Source organism: Danio rerio, chromosome 24, assembly GCF_049306965.1.
Source record: "Danio rerio strain Tuebingen ecotype United States chromosome 24, GRCz12tu, whole genome shotgun sequence".
Lineage (NCBI taxonomy): Eukaryota > Metazoa > Chordata > Actinopteri > Cypriniformes > Danionidae > Danio > Danio rerio.
In genome coordinates, this window is record NC_133199.1 from 23,807,501 (window position 1) to 23,831,891 (window position 24,391).

At 32.9% G+C, this 24,391-nt stretch overlaps 1 protein-coding gene and 1 long non-coding RNA gene across 5 annotated transcripts in view; one reads left to right on the forward strand and one right to left on the reverse strand.

The window, feature by feature from the left end:
- The window catches only part of LOC141380670 (uncharacterized), a 202,773-nt gene that overhangs the window by 176,363 nt on the left and 2,019 nt on the right, over positions 1-24,391 (reverse strand). The gene's annotated exons all lie outside the window — the stretch shown is intronic.
- Positions 1-24,391, forward strand: part of LOC556668 (LIM domain-containing protein) — a 143,283-nt gene that overhangs the window by 72,740 nt on the left and 46,152 nt on the right. The gene's annotated exons all lie outside the window — the stretch shown is intronic.

The window sequence follows — 24,391 nt, forward strand, 5'->3', positions numbered from 1 at the left end:
AACTGAATCAATAAAAAAATCAATTCCAAAACATGAAGGGATGTCAGGTTTTTCCAGTGAAAATGTCTTCATTTAGGTCTGTTTCTCACACAAAGCTATGAAAAAAAAACACTTCAAAAGATTCTGAATACAGCTAACAATTTATGTGAACTTCTTTTATGGTTATTTTATGGTGCATTTTAAATCTTGACAGCCCCACTCCTCATTAACTTTCATTACACTGAAAAAAGTGGCCATGGGTATTCCTTAAAAATTCTCTTTTTAGGTCTCACAAAAGAAAGTCAGTTGCATGGGTGTGGTACAACACAAGGAATAGTAAATCATGACAAAATGTGATTTTATTTTGCTTAACTGTATCTTTAAAGACCCTTTTGGCCCCTGGTTGTGAGTAAACAGTTGAGAGCTACAGCTTCCAAAATGTCTAGATCAAGCATATTCTTTGTCTTTTGCTTGTTTTGGACAAAGGCTGATGAAGACACAGCTGATCCCAAATCAGATAGCGCAGGCAGACTGTGTCTTACGCCAGAGTAGGATAAACATAAGCGCCTGAGAGTCTGCAGTATTTGTGGTGTGTACTCTCATGTTCTCTGCAGCGTTAATTGCTGCCGTTGTGCTATAAATAGAGTGTGCACATCCACGGCCAGGTTTCTTTGTCCCTCTTCTCTGGATTCAATATGCCGCTGCTATTTCTGTGAGTGCTGCACTCCAAAATAGCCTGTATTGAGCTCTAGTGGATCCCTGTGTGCTTGCCTGTAGCACTAAAAATAGCACCTGTCAAATATTTTCTCCAGCATGTCAACTGCATTCAGATGAGCTAAAGGGGTATTAATATCTGGCAGCACATTGTCATCCTGCAACTGATAATGCAGAACGTGGGTGGAGTGTTTTTTGGGAAGTGTGCGTGACTTTATGATTATGTGTGTGTGGATGAGTGCAAGCTGACATCATCCAGCGCAGACGGCTCCTTCGTTCGTTGACAGTGACCTACTGTTTGGAGCCCAAGGAACCACACTGTGGTCTCAAATGTGTGCTGCAGGGCAGTTGATGTGTGGGAAAGAGAGCTATGTTTAAGCAAAATACAAGTAAAAATGCCTATAAATATGTTAAAAGCTATTTAAAAAAGAAATTATTAATAACTCATATGAACGTCTAAATATAAAATTTTAACATAATTTTTTTTTTTGTTATTTTATGGGACAAAGATGATAACCATTTTTGTCTCTGCATCTAATTAAAAACACAACAGTAATTTTAGATACACATAAAGTGTCTAAAGAAAATGAACTCACTATTTACTCACCCTCAAGTGGTCAAAACCTTTATACTTTCTTCTATTGAACACAAAATATGATCATTTGAAGAAAGCTGAAAACCTGTAACCATTGACTTCCATGGCAAGATAACAAGTACTATGGAAGTCAAAGGTTATTGATTTCCAGTTTTTTCAAATAACTTGTGTTCAACAGAAGAAAGAAAGTGAAACTGGTTTGGAACAAGTAAACACTGAGCAAATGATGACAGAATTTAAATTTTTGGTACAACTAACCATTTACAATGCAAGCGAATGCAAATGTCTGATGTTTCAAATATCTTTTGTTAAAATATTGTTAAATTATTAAATATTGTTAAAAATTGTCATAATAGGAGTGAAATTTAAATCCACCCTTAATTGTTTTTGTTGGTTGACAAATGAGTAAAACCTTGCAGTTTGTTGGAATGTGGATAGAGGAAACTTAAAATGAGGCTTTAAATAATTTAAATAACTGAGGGTGTTGGGTGGTCCTCACCTCTTTTATTATGACAAATATTATTTTTTATGGTAATCAATCAATTAATAAATCTATCTATCTATCTATCTATCTATCTATCTATCTATCTATCTATCTATCTATCTATCTATCTATCTATCTATCTATCTATCTATCTATCTATCTATCTATCTATCTATCCATCCATCCATCCATCCAAAATCCATCCAACCTATCAGGTCAAAATAAAATTTACGCTGTTAAAATAATATTGCATAGTCATATTAAATTATACATATAACTTGTACCTCTACTAAAATATCAGACAGTTGATATCGGACCATATTAAATTGATCTAATCAATGTTCAGAAAAAAATTTATTTAATGGAGGAAAAACTAGCTTGTACTGTGTGGTACAATATGCAACTGACCAATATCAGTATTTACTGGATTAACCTTTTTGTTATTGTTTTTTTTTAATATAATCTTACTGATGCATCCCTACCATACATACATACATACATATTTATTGACCTTATTCTAAAATGCGGAAGTGCGCCTGTTTTCGCGATTGTCTTAGAACTTCCGATTCAGTCGCCTATGGGAGAAATAACTAGGAATAATAAACGGCAGAAAATGGCCAAACTACTTGCTCTACAAACAAATGTTTGCATGACTACACAGACCAATTAGCATAATATAATAAGAAAATATTAAATTGCAACATCAAGCAGCGTAACGAGCAGTTGTTAACGTCAAAAAATGAATGGAAGTGAATGTGACCGGAAGTCGCGAGACAAAAAGATTCAAATGGCAGCGCCCACTCGACAGCTGAGAATAAGGTGTACTTTCTGTATGTATGTATGTATGTATGTATGTATGTATGTATTTATATATATATATATATATATATATAATATAAAATATATCTTTTTTTCCCTCAAATTTCTGTCTAATGGAGGGAATAGTGTTTCAGCACATTTCTGAGCATAATAGTTTTAGAAACCTATTTCTAATAACTGATTTCTTTTATCTTTATCATGATGACATTAAATAATATCTTACTTGAACTAGGCAGGTTAGGGTAATTAGGCAAGTTATTGTATAACGATGGTTTGTTCTGTAGACTCGAAAAAAAAGCTTAAAGGGACTAATAATTTTGTCCAATATTTGGTTTTTAAAAAATGTAAAACTGATTTTATTCTAGCCGAAATAAAACAAATAGGACTTTTTCCAGAAGAAAAAGAAAAAGTTATCAGACACACTGTGAAAATTTCCTTGCACTGTTAAACATCATTTGGGAGATATTAAAAAAAAAGAAAAAAAATTCTGACTTCAACTGTATATATATATATATGTATATATATATATATATATTCACCATATAATTAAACTGTGTTTCTAGACATCTATATAGTCCCGTAACCTAGAAAGAGGTTATAAGATTATATATATATATATATATATATATATATATATATATATATATATATATATATATATATATTTTTTTTTTTTTTTTTTTTTTTTTTTTTTTTACAGAGAGATATAATCGCAGGTCTGTGGTTAAGTTGCATTCAGTGAATTATATTTTTCTACACTGAACTTCTATATGCGCAAAAAGTAACAATTTCACTTTTAAACATATGCTATTTCTAATAGTTATTGCTAGTCAAACATAGAACAGCCATCGCAGCAAAATGGAGGGATTTAAATGGACATATTGTGCATATGCGATTGAACATATTGTGCATATCAACAAGCAACATTTCTTCATTCTAAATAAGAGCTTTTTCTGTATTCTCTTGTGTTCCTTTGCTGAAAAATGCTGATAGTAAAAGCCCTTCATACAGTATATAGATGCTGTAGTATTGTCTGTGCTGCGGATGCTGTTGTGTGCTCCTCTGTCTGTCCCCTTTGACTCCGGCCATTAATCAAACTCCCTGCAGTCAAACCTGCATAATGCAAAGCAGAGCTGACGACATGTACAGCCCACAGGAGACAACAGAAAAAAAGCAGACCCATGTACAGCAACATCATCAATAATTATCATTTCAGTGACATGAATCTGTCATGGTGGGCTTTAATCCGTCATCTCCTGTCTGGCATTATGCACAAATTAAAAATGAGTTTTTTTATCTTACTATAAACCTCTTGAAGTCGATATGAAATGATGTTGGCCACCAATACTGTTTTTATATTGTAAAGTATTGTAAATTTAAACGAGCTATTTATTGAGGATTCTTTCACAAGCAGAACAAGTGATTAGGAACTCGATAAAAGATAAACATTTGTGCACAGACAGACCAGTAAAAAGGGCATTTTGATGTCATGTAGGCTTTGAATAATCAATTAAAACTAGAAGACAGCGTAAAACAGATCTGCTTTCTTACATCAATGTGAATCAGGTTATTGTCATTTGATTGTGTTTTGTTTTAAGGGGAATTTAGGCATAAATGATTGGGGAAGTCCTGTGTGCATTCGGTGAGTCTATCATTCTTACTGGAAGATCAGTAAGATAAAAGAAATCAGTTAATAAATATTAGTTATTAAAACTATTATGTTTTGGAAATGTGTTGAAAAGAAAAGCAGAAGTTCAGGGGAAAATATACAGGGGGTCTAATAATTTAGGATTGCTAATATATAAAACTAAAACTTTTGATGCAACAAACCCCTAAAATTTAAGCAAAGATCAATACTTTACAAAATATAAGTATTTAATCTATTTATTAAAAATATAATCTATTTATGTGTATAACAGGATTAATTTTGTAAAAAAAAAAAAAAATACAACAATAAATTGAAATAAACACACAAGCACACTGTCAGTTTAAAGATTTTGTTAAAGATTAAAGTTTTACCCAATATTGTATAAATATCTACAAAAATTTGACGTTATTTCCCTCCATACAGCATTGTAATTTGGCTCATAATAGAAGCGTGTACATTCAATGGCTGGTAATGATACTGTATGTGTTTGCAAGCACAAAAATAACAGTAAAGCAATGAAATGACTATTCAGGTCTTGATTGTAGGTTACTGTAACACCTCATCCAGACCACAGCTATCATTTGGCCAACTGACTCTCTCTCTCTCTCTTTCTCTCTCTCAACCCAAATATAGACTATGTACTGTGTTGCCACATGCCAATCCATCTATAAACGTCTTAAACTTTTCCCATTAATAATACAAGCTTACACACACAGACTGCATGGCATATACAGTAGCTATATTTGTTGAAAATAAAAATAAACAAATGCATAAACCCAAGTACTATTTAAATCTTTAAATCTAAATCGTATATACTTGTATATGTTATGCTACAGTTGAAATCAGAATTATTAAACACCCTTTCATTTTTTTTCTTTTTAAAATATTTCCTATGATGTTTAACAGAGCAAGGAAATGGGGTCCTAATAATTCTGACTTCAACTGTATATGCTATATGACTACAATCAGCTATTATATAACTATAAACCAGTCTGGAAAAACTCACATGCTGACTTGATGTTCTTCTGACTTGCTGTTCTTGTTCATGGATCAGTTGTTATTGTTACTCAACCATTAAATTTTAATTATTAACATTAAAACTGTAATGTATTTTACTTTTTAAGAGATCTCTGATGAATAGTAAAAAAAAGATAACAGCATTTACTTAAATTAAAATAATAAAAATAAAATATTTCAATAAAATAATTCCTAATTTTTGGTCTTGAATATCCTTGGTATCCTTGGTCTTGAGTCCTTGACTATCATAAGTAATATTATTATTAATGTTATTATTGAAATTATTATTATAAATAAAAAATGAATTACTTAATATGTTTTATTTCTAATAATAATAATAATAATAATAATAATAATAATAACAATAATAATAATAATAATAATAAAATTAATAATAAAATTAATAATAATAATAATAATAATAAAAACAATGGAACAAATAAATTTTTTATTAAAAAAAATGTATAAAAAAAATTACATTAATATTACCCAAACCTCTAACCAGGAGAGGTTTTTACAGTAAATCATAATGCTCTCGGATGGGGCAGAGAAGACACTGCCCCCTATAGGACGGCATTAGGAACAGGAGATGTTTATATGAGGCAAATGCCATTGAGGGAAGATAATCTCTCTCACACACACCTGATAACATCATGAAAATCTCCTCAGTCTGTCTCTAAAAGAAGTGCATATTTAAGATGTGGTAAAGATAAGCTCTGATATAAATGAAAGAACAATTGCAAATACTGAATATAAAGACACTGAGGGAACACAACGCTAGGCAATTTGAACTGAACATGGAAAGTCTAAGCTGTTTAAAGCATATTGTACACCAAACAGTTCCCACAATAATAAATACAACCAGCCGCAAACGCATAGTCAAAATCAGTGATAGAGCGAATAATGGAAGCCATTATTTTTATGAATTGTTTTTTTCAAACAATGCCTAACAACATTATATGGTTTAGCATGATTATCAGATCACAAAGACAATGTAAATGTGATGTAAACGTGTTATCAGATGTGCTTCATGTTTTACAACATGAGTTCCTTATAAAATCCTTTGAACACACAAACTGCAACATCTTTTGAAATAAGAATGATTTTGAACCAGGTTCCGCAGTGATTAACAGCTTTTCCTTTCAAAAGCAAATAAATAAATGTAAATATAAGTAAAAATTATTAGTATATACATTTTTGTAATAATATTATGCACATAATATTAACAATAATAAAAAATATAAAATAATAATAAAAATGATAATAATAATAATTATTATTATTATTATCATTATTATTATTATTATTATTATTATTATTATTATTATTATTAATTTTATTATTATCATTGTTGTTGTTGTTGTTGTTGTTGTTGTTGTTGTTGTTGTTGTTGTTGTTATTATTATTATTATTATTATTATTATTATTATTATTATAATGAACCTAACTTATCCAGCACATTTTCAAGCAGTGGATGCCCTTCCACCCACAACCCATCACTGGGAAACATCCATTCACACTCATACACTATGAACAATTTAGCTTACCTAATTCACCTGTACCACATGTCTTTGGACTTTGAAACCCACGTGAATGCAGGGAGAATGCAAACTCCACACAGAAACGACTGAGACGAGGTTTAAACCAGCGAACCAGCATTATTAATATTGGTATTATTATTACCATTATTATTATTATTATTTTTATTATTATTATTATTACCTTATTATTGTTACCTTTATTATTATTATTATTATTATTATTATTATTATTATTATTATTATTATTATTATTATTAATACCATTATTATTAACATTTGTCTTATTAACACTATTATTATTATTATTATTATTATTATTATTATTATTATTATTATTATTATTATTAAAAATAAAATTGATAGAAATTTATTCATGACTCATTAATTAATTTAGAATAAATTAATTTATTAGTGGTGGCAATACTGCAGTAACAGTACATATATATATATATATATATATATATATATATATATATATATATATATATATATATATATATATATATATATTATGTATCACTCTAAAGTATAACATTTAAAACGTAGAATGTTATACTGTTTACTGTACTCAGATAGAGTATAGCATCACATGTCATTTATACATATACTGTACTCTGCAAAAAAAATATCTGTATTCTGTATATTCATTTCATTGTTTTGTGTTTCACAGGTGTTTATCTTTTATTTACCGTTGTGAGTTGCATTCTGAGACCTTGATCTCTGCTCTGTTAAATTTTGATGTTGAAAATTCAACTCTACAGTTTAACAAAGTGACATTTATTGACTTTTTTGTAGTTTGAAATATAAATGTACAAGAAATAATATATAAACAAATAAGTCCGTAAAATAACATAAAATGTACTGGCAGTTAATTATAAGGTTTTTGTACCATAATATACAACACCAACCAACACGATAAACAGTATCACTTTACACTATTACAAATGTTAATAAAAGTAATTTTTTAAACTTTTCAAGGTAAAAAGTTGTTGAAAGTAAGATCAAGATCCCGTAGTGTAATTCAAAAGCATTAATAAATGAGGGGTGGGGTGGGGGGGGGGGGGGGGGTGGGGGGCATGAATTGCAAGTGATGGAAAACTGCTAATTTACAGATATTTTTTACAGTGTAGATGTGAGGTCATAAATCAGGGCAGGTTCCTGCTAAAGGTAAAACCATCAATTGTCTTTACCTAGTGTCTCTCTTTACAATCAAAGCATAAAGAGCAAATAATACTACACAAATTTGCACAAACTGGAGCTCAGCGGGGGAGCAGAGGCTCTTCTTGTAGCCAAGACTGTATCAATGCTCAAAGCCTGCGAGTCTGGGTTATTCTGCTTAATCCCATCACAAGACAAATCCCCTTCAGCCAAACACACACACACACACACACACACACACACACACACACACATGAATGCACCAAAGTCCATCTATACAGATAACAGGTTTGCACAACTGAAACCAGAACTGCGTCAAAAACCTCTTACTTGTTTGCTCATTTACTATATGGCATATGACTGTTGAGTAGACTATATAAGGGAAGGGGGAACAAAAAAAACATGGGTCAGTTTAAATAGAGACATAAAAAAAAAAAATATATTATAGGTGCACTAAGCAATTTTTTTTAAACAATGTTGCAATGTAAAGCACCAAAACACACCCAAAACCCAGAAAGACCATGCTCTTTTTTTTATGTCTCCGCTATCAATACCAGACCCTTACTGCTGATTGGCAGAGTGTGTTTTGGGACTCGGTCTGCCACCTTGGTTAAAAGCTTTTATTTGTTTACACATTGTTAAGTTAACATTTATTTAATAAAAATAATTATTAAAAAACTATTAACAAAAACCTACACAAATGTGTAGATTATTTTCTATAATTTCTTTTAGATAAATTTCCAGTGATGGGTTGCAGCTGGAAGGGCATCCGCTACATAAAACATATGCGGGATAAGTTTTTTTTGTTTGTTTGTTTTGTTTTACTATATATTTTTTTTGATAGTCTACAGCACTGGTTCTCAAAGTAGGGGTCGGGACCCCCCGAGGAGTCATGGGACAATGGTGACCTGGTGATTTCCAAAAATCTATTTTTTTATTAAACTATAAGAATTCCCATATTTTATCCATAACCTACTAAAGAGGAAAAAAAAGGTTGTTATAGTTACTATATACTATATAGTTACTATATTTAATAGTTCTATTGGATTGCGACCCCTGGGGTAATTACATTATATTAAAGACACAGCAATAGTGTCAGATGAAGCAGATTGATTTTATAACACTAAGTTAAACTTTCTGGCCCATTTACAGCACTCACATACATTAAAAAAATTAAACGAAGAATAGAGTTGGGTCTATTGGTGTGTGTGTGTGTGCCATTAAGGTTCCTGTTTTTATAACCACCTCAGAAGATACTGGGGGTCACTAGTCGCTGGCAATGTCATTTTGGGGGTCGTGGGCTAAAAAGTTTGGAAACCCCTGATCTACAGAACAAACCATTGTTATACAATAACTTGCCCAATTACCCAAACCTGCCTAGTTACCTAATTACCCTAGTAAAGGCTTTAAATGTCACTTTAAGCTGTATAAAAGTGTCTTGAAAAATATCTAGTAAAATATTATTTACAGTCAAGATAAAACAAATTATTTATTAGAGATTAGTCATAAAAACTATTATGTTTAGAAATGTGTTGAAGAAATGTTGTCTCTGTTAAACAAAAATTGGGGGAAAGATTAACAGGGGGCCAATAATTCAGGAGGCCTAATAATCCTGACTTCAACTGTATGTACAAGATTGTGTATTTTATGTTATTATGCTTTGTTTCTATTCTGTTGTATTCTAACATTCTGTCAAGGGGCAACTCATTTTACAGTAATGTTGATTAATGTGCATTGCCCCTGTAAACAAACTAAACTAAGCTAAATAGTGAACAAAGTAGTGAGCTTACTTCAAATCTGCTCCCTATCCACCATACATATTGGCTGCCTATTAGTACTGTCCAAATCCAGAGTTGTTGACTTTATTCCATACATTCCTTTTTAATTTCTTATGTACAACCCACTTTGATTGACTTTTGATGTAGCTTTTCCTAAAATTCACAGAAAGAATGACAAAGCAAATGAACAAGAAACATGCATGACAATTTTAATTCATAATTTCAGAAAGTATTACCTCAGCAGTTAATGAAAATAATTAATATTCACACGCTTATGTACTGTAGGTGGTGTAGGTCATTCCTTTTATTAATTTATTTAAATATGTATGTATTAACTTGCATATGCACATATATAGTAACAAATACATGTAAAATGGTGTTTTTATTTTAACATTAGATGCAGGTATTTTTTTTTTGTTCTCTTTTTTATCAAATAATACAATAAACAAAAAACTGAATTAATAAGTTCATAACTCATAAATCCAAAAATAATGAGTGAACAAGTGAGTGGTTTCAGGGTCTCAGCCACCACTATTCACTTAGAATTTGGGCAAAACGTTGGACACCCTACATAGTGTACTACACAGGATGGAGTGTAGTTTCAGACATACTCCTGATCAGTCAGACAGTGTGGTTTCACGGAGAGAGAAAGTGTGTTCATCTCACATTATGTGTCTATTAGAAAAGTGGAGAAGACGGAGGATGAGTGGGGGAGGAAGATGAAGCTCTTTAGGATCAGAGGCCACTGGGGCCTCTTCATCTCCTCCTCCTCCTCTGACGGGACGCCGGAGGGTCACATTCCTGGGCGAGGAATGTACCACAAAAACAATCCCCATTTCGCCCTCACCAGCAAGAGAAGACATGGATGATACTAATCCAATAACACAAACCAGCTAATGCGATTTATTGCAGAACTGACCATAGACACAATCCTCTTTATGTATGCCAAACATGTAAACAGAAATAATCGAAACTGAAGGAAGGGAACAAGTGTTGAAAAGGGTTGCATTATGCTTCTTGCACTCAGAGTGCTAATAAAAAAAACTGCAAGGTTAAAAAAGCTCAAAGTCTACTCAATTCTCTAAATCAGATTTCTACCATTTCTGAACTACCACATGTAGCTTGATTGTACAGTGGCCGAAAGAGCTTAACAAACTTTAAAAGTATTGGATCAGAAACCAATAAGATGGCACCATTGTCTAATTCTTAAAAATATAACTTAAGTTATGAAGTTATTTTTTAAGTTCTTGTTTAAATGTATACATGGTCTTGCACCTAAAGTAGTCTGTGAGTTGATACATAAATTCAGTGATGGGTAGGCCCACCCAGAATCTGCACGTGCAAAATTCCGCAGATTTACGCAGATGTTTAGCTCATCATTAATTCTGTTTATTTTCTTTAGTAAATGTGTGTAAATCTATATTTATTCAGTTTCTAAATTAATTTCAGTAATATTATTGACTAATATGAAATTGTTCATCTGATTTATGTACAATGCAGTATTTTTTTTGTCTTTTACTAGATATATTATATGACAAACTTGCTTTATTTACCAAATAAAGTGAATCTAATTGGATTTGCATTTTAAACATTAAATAAAAGTTAAACAGATACTATTTTTTATTTTAAATATTAAGGTTTTAGTTATGATACTCCCAAAATAAGTCCGCAGAAATCTGCAGATTTTTACCAAAATTAGAAAATAGCATAAAACGTCCACAGATTCCGTCTGGCCCTAGTGATGGGGCAAAGACCGGAGGGGTCAGTAAGTGGAAATTGTAGAATCTGCAGATGCAGAACCGCTGTGGGTCAGTCATCCTTTTCAGTAAAAGGTTCACATCTATGGAATGCCATGCCTGCTGATTCAAAGTTACAATCAGAAGTCACAGTTTTTTCCGTAAAGCTGGAAGAATAGTTGAAATATTTACAGCAATAGAACCATTAAGTATTATTCTTTCAGGTGGGTCAGGCTTCAATTTCTATTTATGCAGATTGACTTGCATTTTATGTTTGTGGCTCAGTATATATTGCGTATGTTTGTCGTATTGTGTTTTTTTTCTCTTGTTTGTTTATTTTAAAAAAAATTTTATGCAAAGTCTAACCAGGGACGATGGCTGCAAACTAACTTTGTCCTATATGCTCTATGTAAGCAACATCGATTATCTTTGCATAAAATGTTAAGTGTATTGTCCCTGTTAAATAAACAAGCACATAAAAAAATAATTTAAAAAACATGCTGCAATTTAAGAAAACACATGCAAATACAAAAAACTCTAACAAATTAAGACAAGATCCTGGGTTTGACAGCATACTTGCTGTCTCACAATGCAAACAAATTAAGAAAGCACCTGCATTTTCTCACAACACATGCAAATAGCACAGAACGCAATAAAACTGTTTCAAGGGGAAACAAATATGTGATGGACATTTACAGACAAAAGCAAGACTATGTAAAGTTAATGTTAAAATTTGAAACCGAAAAACTAGAGCAATCCAAATTTTAATAATTATAACTTTTTGTTAGTTTAAAAGATTGTATTAATATTACATCTTCAATTATATGATTTATTTATAATCAAAATATCACACTTAAATGTTTATTCATTCATTCACTCATTTTCTTTTCAGCTAAGTCCCTTTATTAATCTGAGGTCGCCACAGTGGAATAACCCGCCAACTTATCCAGCAATGTTTTACACAGCAGATGCCCTTCCAGCAGCAACCCATCACATTCATTCACATGCATACACTACGGACAATTTAGCCTACCCAATTCACCCGTACCACATGTTTTTGGACTTGTGCGGGAAACCGGACAACCCGGATGAAACCCACCCGAATGCAGGTAGAACATGCAAACTCCACACAGAAATGCCAACTGACCCAGCCGAGGCTCGAACCAGTGATCTTCTTGCTGTAAGGGGAGAGCACTACCTTCTGCACCACCGCATCACCCAATGTTTATTCAATAATTAATTATTATAATTATAAAAATACTTTATAACAAACTTAAATATATTAATCTACAGTCAGTTCAGAATCAAATGTAACTTTTTAACCAATATCCAAACAACTGTTCATATAAGCACAACAGGAGTCCAATAAATAACCAAACAACTAAATAACCATAAAAATATTTTATTAGAGCTGGGCAATTTAATGGGGCATTATCATTAATTAATGCTGATTATTTTTTTAAATTACATTATATAATACTGCAGTTTTGTTTTTATCATTTAAAAGCTCACTGGCTCTGAATATACACACAGACCAACACTGCGTCAACAGACAGTGGTGGGATGTTGAACAGCATTGGCTTAGAATGAAGGTCATCACACATCTCAACAATGCTGGGCTCACACCAAATGTGGGGCATAGTCTCACTCGCTCTAGCTTATGCACGGGATGTTTTTCACTTGAAGACAATTTAAATGACTTAACGTTAAATAACTTGAACTTGCATAGAAGACATGATTGAGGAAATCTCTGTGTGATTGTGGTAAATTTCCCTATATTCACTACGATTACATTTACTTTGTATGTCATCTACTCGAATGATTCATTTTGCTTTTGGAGTGAACTCAGCATAGAATAGAATACATATGCTTCAGGCACTGGTGTTGTGCAATTCTGTTTATAAACTTTCTTTTTAAGAGTTCACACTTAGATGTTGATTGATAATAATAGTATGTTCGGCATGCTGTCCTGGGAGAGAACCCTGAGCTTGGAGATAACTAAGCCCAGGGCTCCTGCCTGGTCAATGAGCATGTAAGAGGGTGCGAGATCAGGTAGTTCTTGAGAGCTCCCCCTAGTAAAGGAGGAAAAGAGGGAAATGGCATGGATGGAGAGATTCTTCAAAAACGAATATAAAGGAGTAATGCTAGTTGGGCAATTTAGAGTGAGTTTGGAATAATCCGATTAGCTTACTAATGATTACAGATGAGAGACCAGTCGTCATCAATCATATCAGGTGCTCCTCTGGAAATTTTCTTGTAAAACTTTACAAAGTGAATTAAAGATGTCCCATGCTTAGGTTAACATGCATCATGTATCATGCATAAAGCTATCATCTACCGAGCTGGTTATCTGAGAACAGTGTGGTGCAAGGACAGAAACTGAGAACCACTGATGATCACTTAATTATCACTAAATGTGCTGGCAGTGGCACATAGCTTTGGTTTTATTTGATTACATAAATGTTTAAGTTTAGATGTACAAGATATTTTAATTGTTAATAAGCAAACGGAATACTGATTAAACACCTCAAGTTAAAGTGTTATTGCACTTTTTCATATACAAAACTTTTAAACTAAAGGTTTTGCGCCATGTTTATGATTTTTGTACTTGAAGCTTCTAACACAAAGATAAATTCCTTGTGTGTAAATAAAGCTCTGTCTGATTCTGAATGCATTTAATTAGCATTTAAAGATTTATCGTGAAATAAATTGATAAAAAAAAAAACCTTTGGACTTTAGAGACACATGAGGTGTTATGTTTTAGGGGGGGAAATGACTGTAGTTTCCATTTCCAGGTAAGACCCTTGTTCTCTAAACCAGGGTTTTCCCAGGTTTGTAAATAGAAAATAAACAAAAATATAATACAACAGAAAATTAAACTAAATTAAATTAGAATATTAATTATTTTATTAATTCTGTATATTCTTATAATATGGGTTCAAAATTTATTTGATCAAAAATACAGCAGAATAATAACTGTCACAATCACCAGCAATCCAGGCATGTAGATCGCGGAATCATTTACATTTACTCGGACCACATTCCCATCACCATAGGGACTACAAATCCTGTCATGCACCACACACACACACCTGTTCTGGTTTTCCACGGATCACACACAGCTTAAAGGGTTATGACACCCCCCACTTTCAGTTCAGGTTTACCTTAGAATTTTTTCAAAAGATGCATCATAATGGGCGTGGAGCTCCGCAAGCAAAGGGCAGGGGTGGGCGTGGCCAGCAGGGGAGAAGGAGGGGAGCGAGCAACTGTTGTCAGTCGGCTCACAAAATAAGACACAAACCGTGAGGAGACGCATGATTTTATAGTCTACAAAGTTAAATTGCAAAGAAATAAAAAGCAATTTAATGCCCTGCTACATTTGTTTTTCGTAATTTCATATACAGATGACCACAATTTATATCATTATTAAGATAATCGTGTTTATATAAACACTATAAATGAGGACTTTTCCCTCAATCCCCGGGTCTGAATAATAGGTCTGAATGCAGACTCAGTGCAGCAGCTCTCTTGCTCTGTCTATTTTAACCATTAGCCCTGTTGGTAATCTGGAGAATTTAGGCAAACACAGCAGCATGGCGATGTGTCTAAATGTGAACAAACTCCTGATAAAAGACAAAGTCCGCCATTCTCCAATTCTTTTACTGCTCTCCTGACAAAAATGCTAGCTGGACACAAATAGCTTTTCTGTATCGGCCCTGACATCATCATGGGGAAAAACATGCAACAAATCCCATGGATCATGGAAACAAACAAACACATGTGTGCTGTGGGTCCATGTCTCATAGCTTGCAACTGGCAGGTCTGCCTTGCCTTCGGAAAGCACGTGCAGTCATGAATAATTAAGAAGCAGGCTCTTTTCATAGGACAACAGAACTCCTGAATAATAATGAGAAACCGACGCATCATCTTTGCACTTGCAGCTTTGGGCTACATCGCCAATTTTGATCCCGCCCCAAAAATCATTTTAAACCCGGAAGCTGAAATTAGCTGACAAAAGCTCAAAATTATCCAGTTTTTCCCACAATTAAAGCTAACAGGTGCTAACATTGTTTTAACTGTTGCTCAACACACACAAATCTGTTAAAATCTCAAAAAAAGTACTTGAAGGTTTTCGTAAACCTTTAAGTTCATTATTCATTTATTACCTGGACTATGAAGACAGCACACACATACACACATCTGGGCTGAGTCTTGTTAACTGTTTTGTGACATTATGACACATTTTCCATTGTCTTGCCTAGCCGTGTTTTGACCCTTTGCCTTGTGTTATCATTTTGATTCACTGCTACTTGTACCAACTATTCACCTTTTCTTTGACCACGACTTTGGATTACTCAGCATGTACCTGTTTGACCCTGTTAACCATTGACTGCCTGACCATTTTTGTAATAAACTGCACATGGATCCTTAACCCCGTTGTCTAGTATCCCGCACATGACAATAATATTATAAACAGTATTATTGTGTAAAAAAATATAATAGTTATAGCAATTTAATTTTAATTATCAATGTCTTCAAAAACACACAAAAATGTTAAAAATGGGAACTGATCCCATGCTTTTAAATAGTAGTATGAACTGCATAATATAATATTGTCTGTGGAGCATTTCTGGCTAAAACTTCAGACATTTGGAAAATGTGAGATTCACATAAAATAGGAAAATAAATGTGTATATTTTTTATCATACTGATTCTAAACGTTTGATAGACAGTGCCTTTACCTGTTGTCATGTGACCATTAACCGCCATTACAAAACATGCAAATGCATAGTTAAATTATTAAAGATAAAATCTCAACAAGTACTTTAAGTAAATAATTTAGCTCAAAACACTTGAGGAGAAAAAACAGGAAGATGTGAGGACTAAACCAATATGTAGATATCATTTTTGAGTATTTTCTCCCTACAGTAATTCAAATTCCTTCCCTGCTGCCTCTCTGAGTCTCAAACCTTGACAGTTTAACAGTTCGCCAGCGTATTCCTGAGGTGTTAATGTATTACCAGAGAGAATCAACAGATGCCCTGCAGTCAAATAAAAACCTGTCCAATAAAATGTGCACACTGTGTGCGGCTCGGGGACGGAAGGAGCAGCGAGGCGTGAGGCTTTGACGTAGCACTGCTTTGTGCTGACAGCAGGAGAACACAGAGGAAACACTGAGTACACATTGTGCACACAGAGGAAACCTGATATTCCTGTTCCCAGCAGAGGACAAGCGCCACACACAGACACACTCACAAACACAACACACACCTTTTGTCCTGGACAGGCTTGGGCATTTCTGAGACAATTGCTTAAATGAAATATGCAAAGCATACTGGAATGATGATGTACCTTTAAATGTACTTAGACACTGCATTTTTTTTTCAACTGATAACAGAAGTGATGAGGTCACAGAAACAGAATGTTCCTCAGTTTCTGAGGATTCTGAGATACATACAGTCCAGGACTGGGGTAGGAGTCTCTGATTGAAAAAATAACTGGCTTGTATGTGTATAGGCAAAACAATCTCTCATAAATGAAAATGATTATTGAAAATCTCTTTCCATTTGATTCTCTACGTTGCAGTTTTACATATAAACACACACCAAAGCAGAACTGTGTGCAAAAAAAATAAATAAATAATGGGGTGAAAAAGCTGATTAAAAAGGATTGCATAGAATGTCATGTAGAGAACATTCATTCATTCATTCATTTTCCCTTCAGCTTAGTCGTTATTTTAGGGGTCGGCACAGTGGAATGAACCAACTATTCCAGCCTATGTTTTACACAGCGGATGCCCTTCCAGCCACAACCCAGTACTGGAAAGCACCCATACACACTCATTCACACACACTCATACTATGGACAACTTAGCTTACCCAATTAATTTAAAGGACATGTCATTGTTCAGTGCTTCATGCAACATGCAAACTTCACACTGAAATACCAACTGGCTCAGCCAGGACTCGAACCAGTGACCTTTTTGCTGTAAGGCAACAGTGCTAACCACTGAGCCACCATGTCACCCCAGATAGATAGAGATACATCTAGATGTAGATACATATATACAGTATTCACCATTTGAAATGGATCGTAAAAGACAAGAATGGATGTTGTTCAATAGTTTGAGCACAACTTAGATAAATATACTAAATATATTTAACATAATAAAAAATAAAATCGGAAAAACAAACTATATTCTAAATAATGGTTAATGTATACAATTAAAAGAACACAACAATAAAGAATAAAGAATACAAGACACATTTTATTTTAGAATATAATTTATCAATACTGAAACTATTATAAAGAACTATATACATATACATTATAAATTCATACAATATGCATTTGAAACTAAACATATAGGTTACATTTGCTGCCTTTACGCTTGGGATTATCTGTATAAATCAGTTTGTTCCTGTTTCAACCTTTGATTGCAAGACAATTCTCCTAATAAACTGCTATTTGATCCTCTACTTTGTTTTCCAGGCGTCCTCATATAACACTAACTTTGTTTTTGTTGTTAAATGAAGGCCAAATGTGTTATTTGTAAAAAAAAAAAAAAATACTATTATAATAATAACAACAATAAATAAATAAATAAAAATAAATAAAAATAAATTAAAGACATAGATATATAACAGTTTTGTATTTTGTCAAGCAAATTGTTTTAAAGATTAATATATCGTAAAAATAATATATTGTAAAAATATTTGTTAAACTATATTATAGTTTATAGTTATATTTACAGCGTTTTATGATAACAGCAATTATTTGTATTTAAACTTTTTTTAATCATTTTTTCAAAATATATATTTTTTTGTTTTAAAGGTATGTTAAAAGGGGAAAATTTTATTAAATATCTAGAGATTTTGTGCATAATTACATGAAATAATCTGTATAATCACATTAATGTGTCTAATTACAGTAACAATCTTTAAAATCACAATAATTAATCTGTATAATTATAATAATAAATTATATATTTACAGTAATAATTTGTAAAATGACAGTAATAATCTGTAAAACTGCAGTTATAATTAGTAAAATGACAGTAATTACCTGTATCATTACAGTTATAATCTGTAAAATGACAGTAAAAACTTAATTATGGAGTAGACATTTTCTACAGATAATTTTCATTCTGACAGTTTTTTTGTTTTTTATCCGGTTATTTTCTGCCACCCCAGCTACCAGAAAATTACTGAGTCAGACAGACAATACATTTTCAATTCAATTCAATTCAATTCAATTCAATTCAATTCAATTCAATTCAATTCAATACTTGTATTTTAAGTAAATAATTTAGGTAAATACACAAATTTTATCTGTCTTTTTTTTAATACACAAATAAATATACTTTATTCTTTGGGTTTTGACATCAGTTCTGCACCCCTTTAAAGACAGAGATCTTTAAAGACATCTAAATCTTTAAAGAATTGTGTACATTTTTTCCTCATGGGCTAATTCACTTGAGAACATTACAAAATGATGCTGTCATCATACTTTAATAGCCCAAAAAACAGCCTAGTAGAGCTTCTATATTATCTTCCATCTAATTATACTCCTACAACAATTCCTGCAGCTGTAAAAGCATGCTCTCAAAGTAAAGAGTGCATGAGCAGCTTTACAGGTATGATGAAATGCTTGAACTCCTCATAAGAATGCAGCTCTGAAACTCATTCAGACAGACACGTTGAGCTCAAGCTGAGCGTCTGACAGTCATGCAGCACCATGTGCACACAGCTCTCGTCTTCCACAACAATCCCAGTGTGTGTGTGTCTAGGAAACGGTCACTCCATTGAGCCTCTGCAAATCAGCTTAGAGCCGCGGCCCAGACCACGGCCGGCACACGTGTCAAACGTGCACTTACACACACAAGCTTGTACACACATACTCTCTCTATGAGCCACAGAGACAGGAGGAGGAGCATCAGGCGCTCTTTGTGCGTGTGTGTGCTTGTTTGTGTGTGTGCACAGTCAGATGGACTTCAGCACGTTTACTGGAGCTGCACACCTGCGTCCTCACAGAGAGACACACAGTTCTACCTGTCTAGCTTCACCACTGTCACTGCACTGAATCATTAAGATTATACAGTCTGTCCTACACAAACATTATTATAGAATCTCTGTCACAGCAGTATGTTTTATGAGAAACAAAATGAGTTGTGCAAGATATAAAATTGTGCGTATGAAATTTTGGACTGTTAAGTCATTATGATTTGATCATTTTGAAAGGTACACAACTTTAAAAATTTTAAATTAAGCAATTTAAGAATGTCTAATTAGTATATGTTTATATTTCTCTACTTCTAATTACATGTAAGTTATCATTTAAATAAAATTATAAAACATGTTTGTTCATTGAATTAAAGCTAAATTGAACAAACACACACACACACACACACACACGTACACACACACGCACACACACACGCACACACACGCAAAGTTGAAGTCAGAATTATTTGCCCTCCTTTGATTTATTATTATTTTTTCTTTCTTTTTTAAAATATTTTCCAAATGATGTTTAAAAAATCAAGGAAATGTTCACAGTATGTCTGATCATATTTTTTCTTCTGAAGAAAGTCTTATTTGTTTTATTGCGAATAGAATAAAAGCAGTTTTTAATTTTTTAAAAACCAGTTTAAGGTCAAAATTGTTAGCCCATTTAAGCTTTTTTCAATAGTCTACAGAACAAGGCATCATTATACAATAACTTGTCTAATTACCCTAACCTGCCTAGTTAACCTAATCAACCTAGTTAAGCCTTTAAATGTCACTTTAAGCTGTATAAAAGTGTCTTGAAAAATATGTAGTCAAATTTTATTTACTGTCATCATGGCAAAGATCAAATAAATCAGTTATTAGAGATGAGTTATTAAAATTCTTATGTTTAGAAATGTGTTGAAAAAATCTTCCCTCCGTTAAACAGAAATTCGGGAACAAAATAAGCAGGGGGGCTAATAATTATGTAATGCATTAAAAATACAATGTTAAATAGAATGCATAAATGAAGAAGCTATAAATAACCTGTAATGTTTTGAATGGCTGTAGTTATTCTCCAGTTGTTCTTTGGGGTGGTTAAGGTGCTATGTATCACTAAAAGTGTTTCTTTGGCTTGTAATCTTAGGGGAACCAATTTAAGTGCTACTTAACCCCATTTCATAGTGTATAACTACCCCAAAGAACAACTGGGGAACTATTATAGGTTCTTGATAGGTTACATATAGCACTTAAATTGCTCATCCTATGATTACGAACCAAAGAACTAAATAATAAACTAAAAACACAAATATAGCAAGTCTAAATAATAACATATTGGTACAATAAACAAATGATACTATTAAATTTTAAAAAAAGTAATTCTGTATTACAGTTTTTCTCAGTTGCATTGGTGCATATCTCACAACACTATTTACATTTACACAACAGTTAATGCACTTCTCTAAACAATTAGAACAAACTGCAAAATCTAGTTGATAACCTGCAAAAGTGTGTCACTTGCTCAAAATGGATAGCTCATTCCTCAAAAGCAAGTATTGATGCCAATGAAAGCGTCAGTGTCAACAAGATGAAAACTCCTGACACCATTGTTTATAGACAAGAAATTCAAATGGATTTGTCATGTTTTCATTATGTCAGTTTATTCTGTACATGTTTTCCAATTCAAAACAGTCAGATTTTGGTGACACTTCCTGAAAATGCTCAAGACAGAACTATCTGCACAGCCATTTAAAAACTACATTAAAGTTAGACATTAATGCATTTAGTGAGGTATGAGTACAAGACACTAAATATGTATGTTTCACATTTTTATTGCATTTGCTCTTTGCAATTCTAATTTAGTCACAACATTGTGCAAAAGAATAAATACACACTTATTTACAACAAACATAAACTTAATTTGGGTGGAGCTGTGCACAACTGTAAACAATATTGACGTACATATTGAAACCTACCACATACCTAAAACATACATAGGTCTGTTAATCATTCCTGAAATTGTTTAATTTAGAAGACATTTTTAGGGGAAAAAAAAAGATTTACATTTTTAAAAATAAAATTAGCTTGACTGATTTTGACTAGTTCAACATTTTTGTATGCAATGACTCGAGTAATGAAATGAGGACTATTAGTTTAATATGGAGTGACTATTAAGAATTTACAAGTTTAGTTAAATTTGACTGATATGACATAAGCAATTTATGATGTTATAAAACAGCAGAGAGTGCAAAAGCATTTGCAATTTGTTGGACGGAATGAGAAACTGTTACTATGATGAGCACAAATTATTAATTGTTTTGAAAAATGCATGAACTATTGTGCAAATGTAAATAGTGTTGTGAGAAATGCACCAAAGCCACTGAAAAAAAACTGTAATTTATAATTCCTAATATGGCTAAAATGATTCTATAAAAATTCAATATAAAAATACAAAAGCAACAGCTTTAACAGTTGTTAAACACATATCAACTAAAAGGTGATATCATTTTTCTGACAAACTACATTAATACATGTTTTTATGCTTGGATTATTGTATAAATACATAGGTCTGTGTGCATAAATGCACGATTTAATAACAAAAGGGCAGCTGGTGTTACACGTGTGATCTCTAATCACCATCATCATCATCATTATAAGCTGTTAACCCCATACTAGCTAAAAGGTGTTTATATTGTGTACCATACTTCTAACAATTAATAATAACACATGTATATTCCAGAAAACAAATACTTTTTTCTATAGTCAGATTATCACAAGCATACAGTACATACATACATTCACATAGGTCTGTGTGCATAAAGGCATAATTTATTAAACAAAAGTGTAGCTGGTGTTACACATGTGATCTCTCATCATCATTATCATCACCATTATCATCATCTGATAATGAATCAGCATTATGTCTCCACCAAGGATTACTTTTATCACATGAACGCCTCATTTAATGATGCAATGGTTAAGTCATTGTCTATTGTAGTGACTAGCATCATCCCCCATGTGACTGCACCACCTGAATATTAAAAAGAAATATACCACTTTATTACAACGCTGACCTCACACTAGTAACAACAGCTAAAGCTTGTGTCATTATCTTAATCATCAGCATTATTATCACCATCACTAGAATAGAAACGCACAGCACGTACTCATTGTTCTGTTTGACAAATTCATAGTTGTCATCATCAAGCTCTGCAGTTTCTCTAAATATCTGACTATCACAGGGGCCAAACAACACAGCATAATGTCCCCACACTGATCCGGAACTCAGTAGTACGTTATTTATTTTCATCAGTCGCTCGTTTTTTTCTGTGCCAGAGCTTGTGTGAGTCCATTCCTGGCACAGCTGAGGGCAAGAGCTGCGAGATCAGTGGAGAAATGAACCCACAGGAGCAGTGAGTCAGATCTGAGTCAAGCCCTGCTCTCCACACAGTCACGATGCCCATGATCATAGCAGATGTGCCAGCTGACCTTCTAAGGGTGCCATACAAGGACTGCTGAGCCATGATACTTGGCTTTTTCTTCACCTCTGATCCCTTCAAATGCATTTTATTTATGAATATAATAAATAAATATAAAATGTATGTATATATTCATTCATTCACATAATATATATTCATCGTGTATATACATTAATTTATTATATATACATTCAGTTATACATTCATTCATTCATATATATATATGTGTGTGTGTGTGTGTGCGTGTGTGTGTGTGTGTGTGTGTGTGTGTGTGTGTGTGTGTGTGTAATTTCTGTATGATTCAAATGGTTTCAATCATTTTTATGATCAAAATCGCTCAACATTGCCATGTGTATAGAAAATGCCATTTGTATAGAAATAATGCTGCTATGATATATGAAACAAAATCGGTAGTTGGCAAATATATTGTGTGCATATTTGTAAATATGATCCTGAAAGAGTCAGTCCCTTACCAGCCACAAACCTCACCATAGGTCACTGATATTTATTCTTTAATTTTCCTTGAGCTTAGTCTCTATTTTAGAGGGTGCCACAGCGGAATAAAAATATTAAACATAATATCTTATATAATGCGGGAAATATATATATATATATATATATACGTGTGTGTGTGTGTGTGTGTGTGTGTGTGTGTGTGTGTGTGTGTGTGTGTGTGTATACATACATACATACATACATACATACATACATACATATATATATATATATATATATATATATATATATATATATATATATATATATATATATACATACATATATATATTAAGTAAGTTAAAACATTTATACAGTGGAAAGGTTGAAAACTGTTGATTATTATTATTATTAATAATAATAATAATAATAATAAACAAAGATTTATAAGCTATAAGCATATTTTGGACATCTGCAAATTCTTACAGTATATACAGCACTTGCTGTATACCATAACTATGTATTATGACAACAACAAAAAAGAGCATACTAAAATATGTACAATTTCATTAATTCATTCATTCATTTTCTTGTCAGCTTAGTCCCTTTATTAATCCGGGGTCACCACAGCGGAATGAACTGCCAACTTATCCAGCAAGTTTTTACGCAGCAGATGCCCTTCCAGCCTCAACCCATCTCTGGGAACATCCACACACACATTCACACACACACTCATACACTACGGACGATTTAGCCTACCCAATTCACCTGTACCGCATGTTTTTGGACTGTGGGGGAAACCGGAGCACCCGGAGGAAACCCACACGAAGGCAGGGAGAACATGCAAACTCCATACAGAAACGTCAACTGAGCCGAGGTTCGAACCAGCAACCCAGTGACCTTCTTGCTGCGAGTCGACAGCACTACCTACTGCGCCACTGCCTCGCTGCATATGTACAATTTACTAATGAAAAATACTACATAACACATTTGATTTGCCCTCCAAGTGTGGGTTCAGAA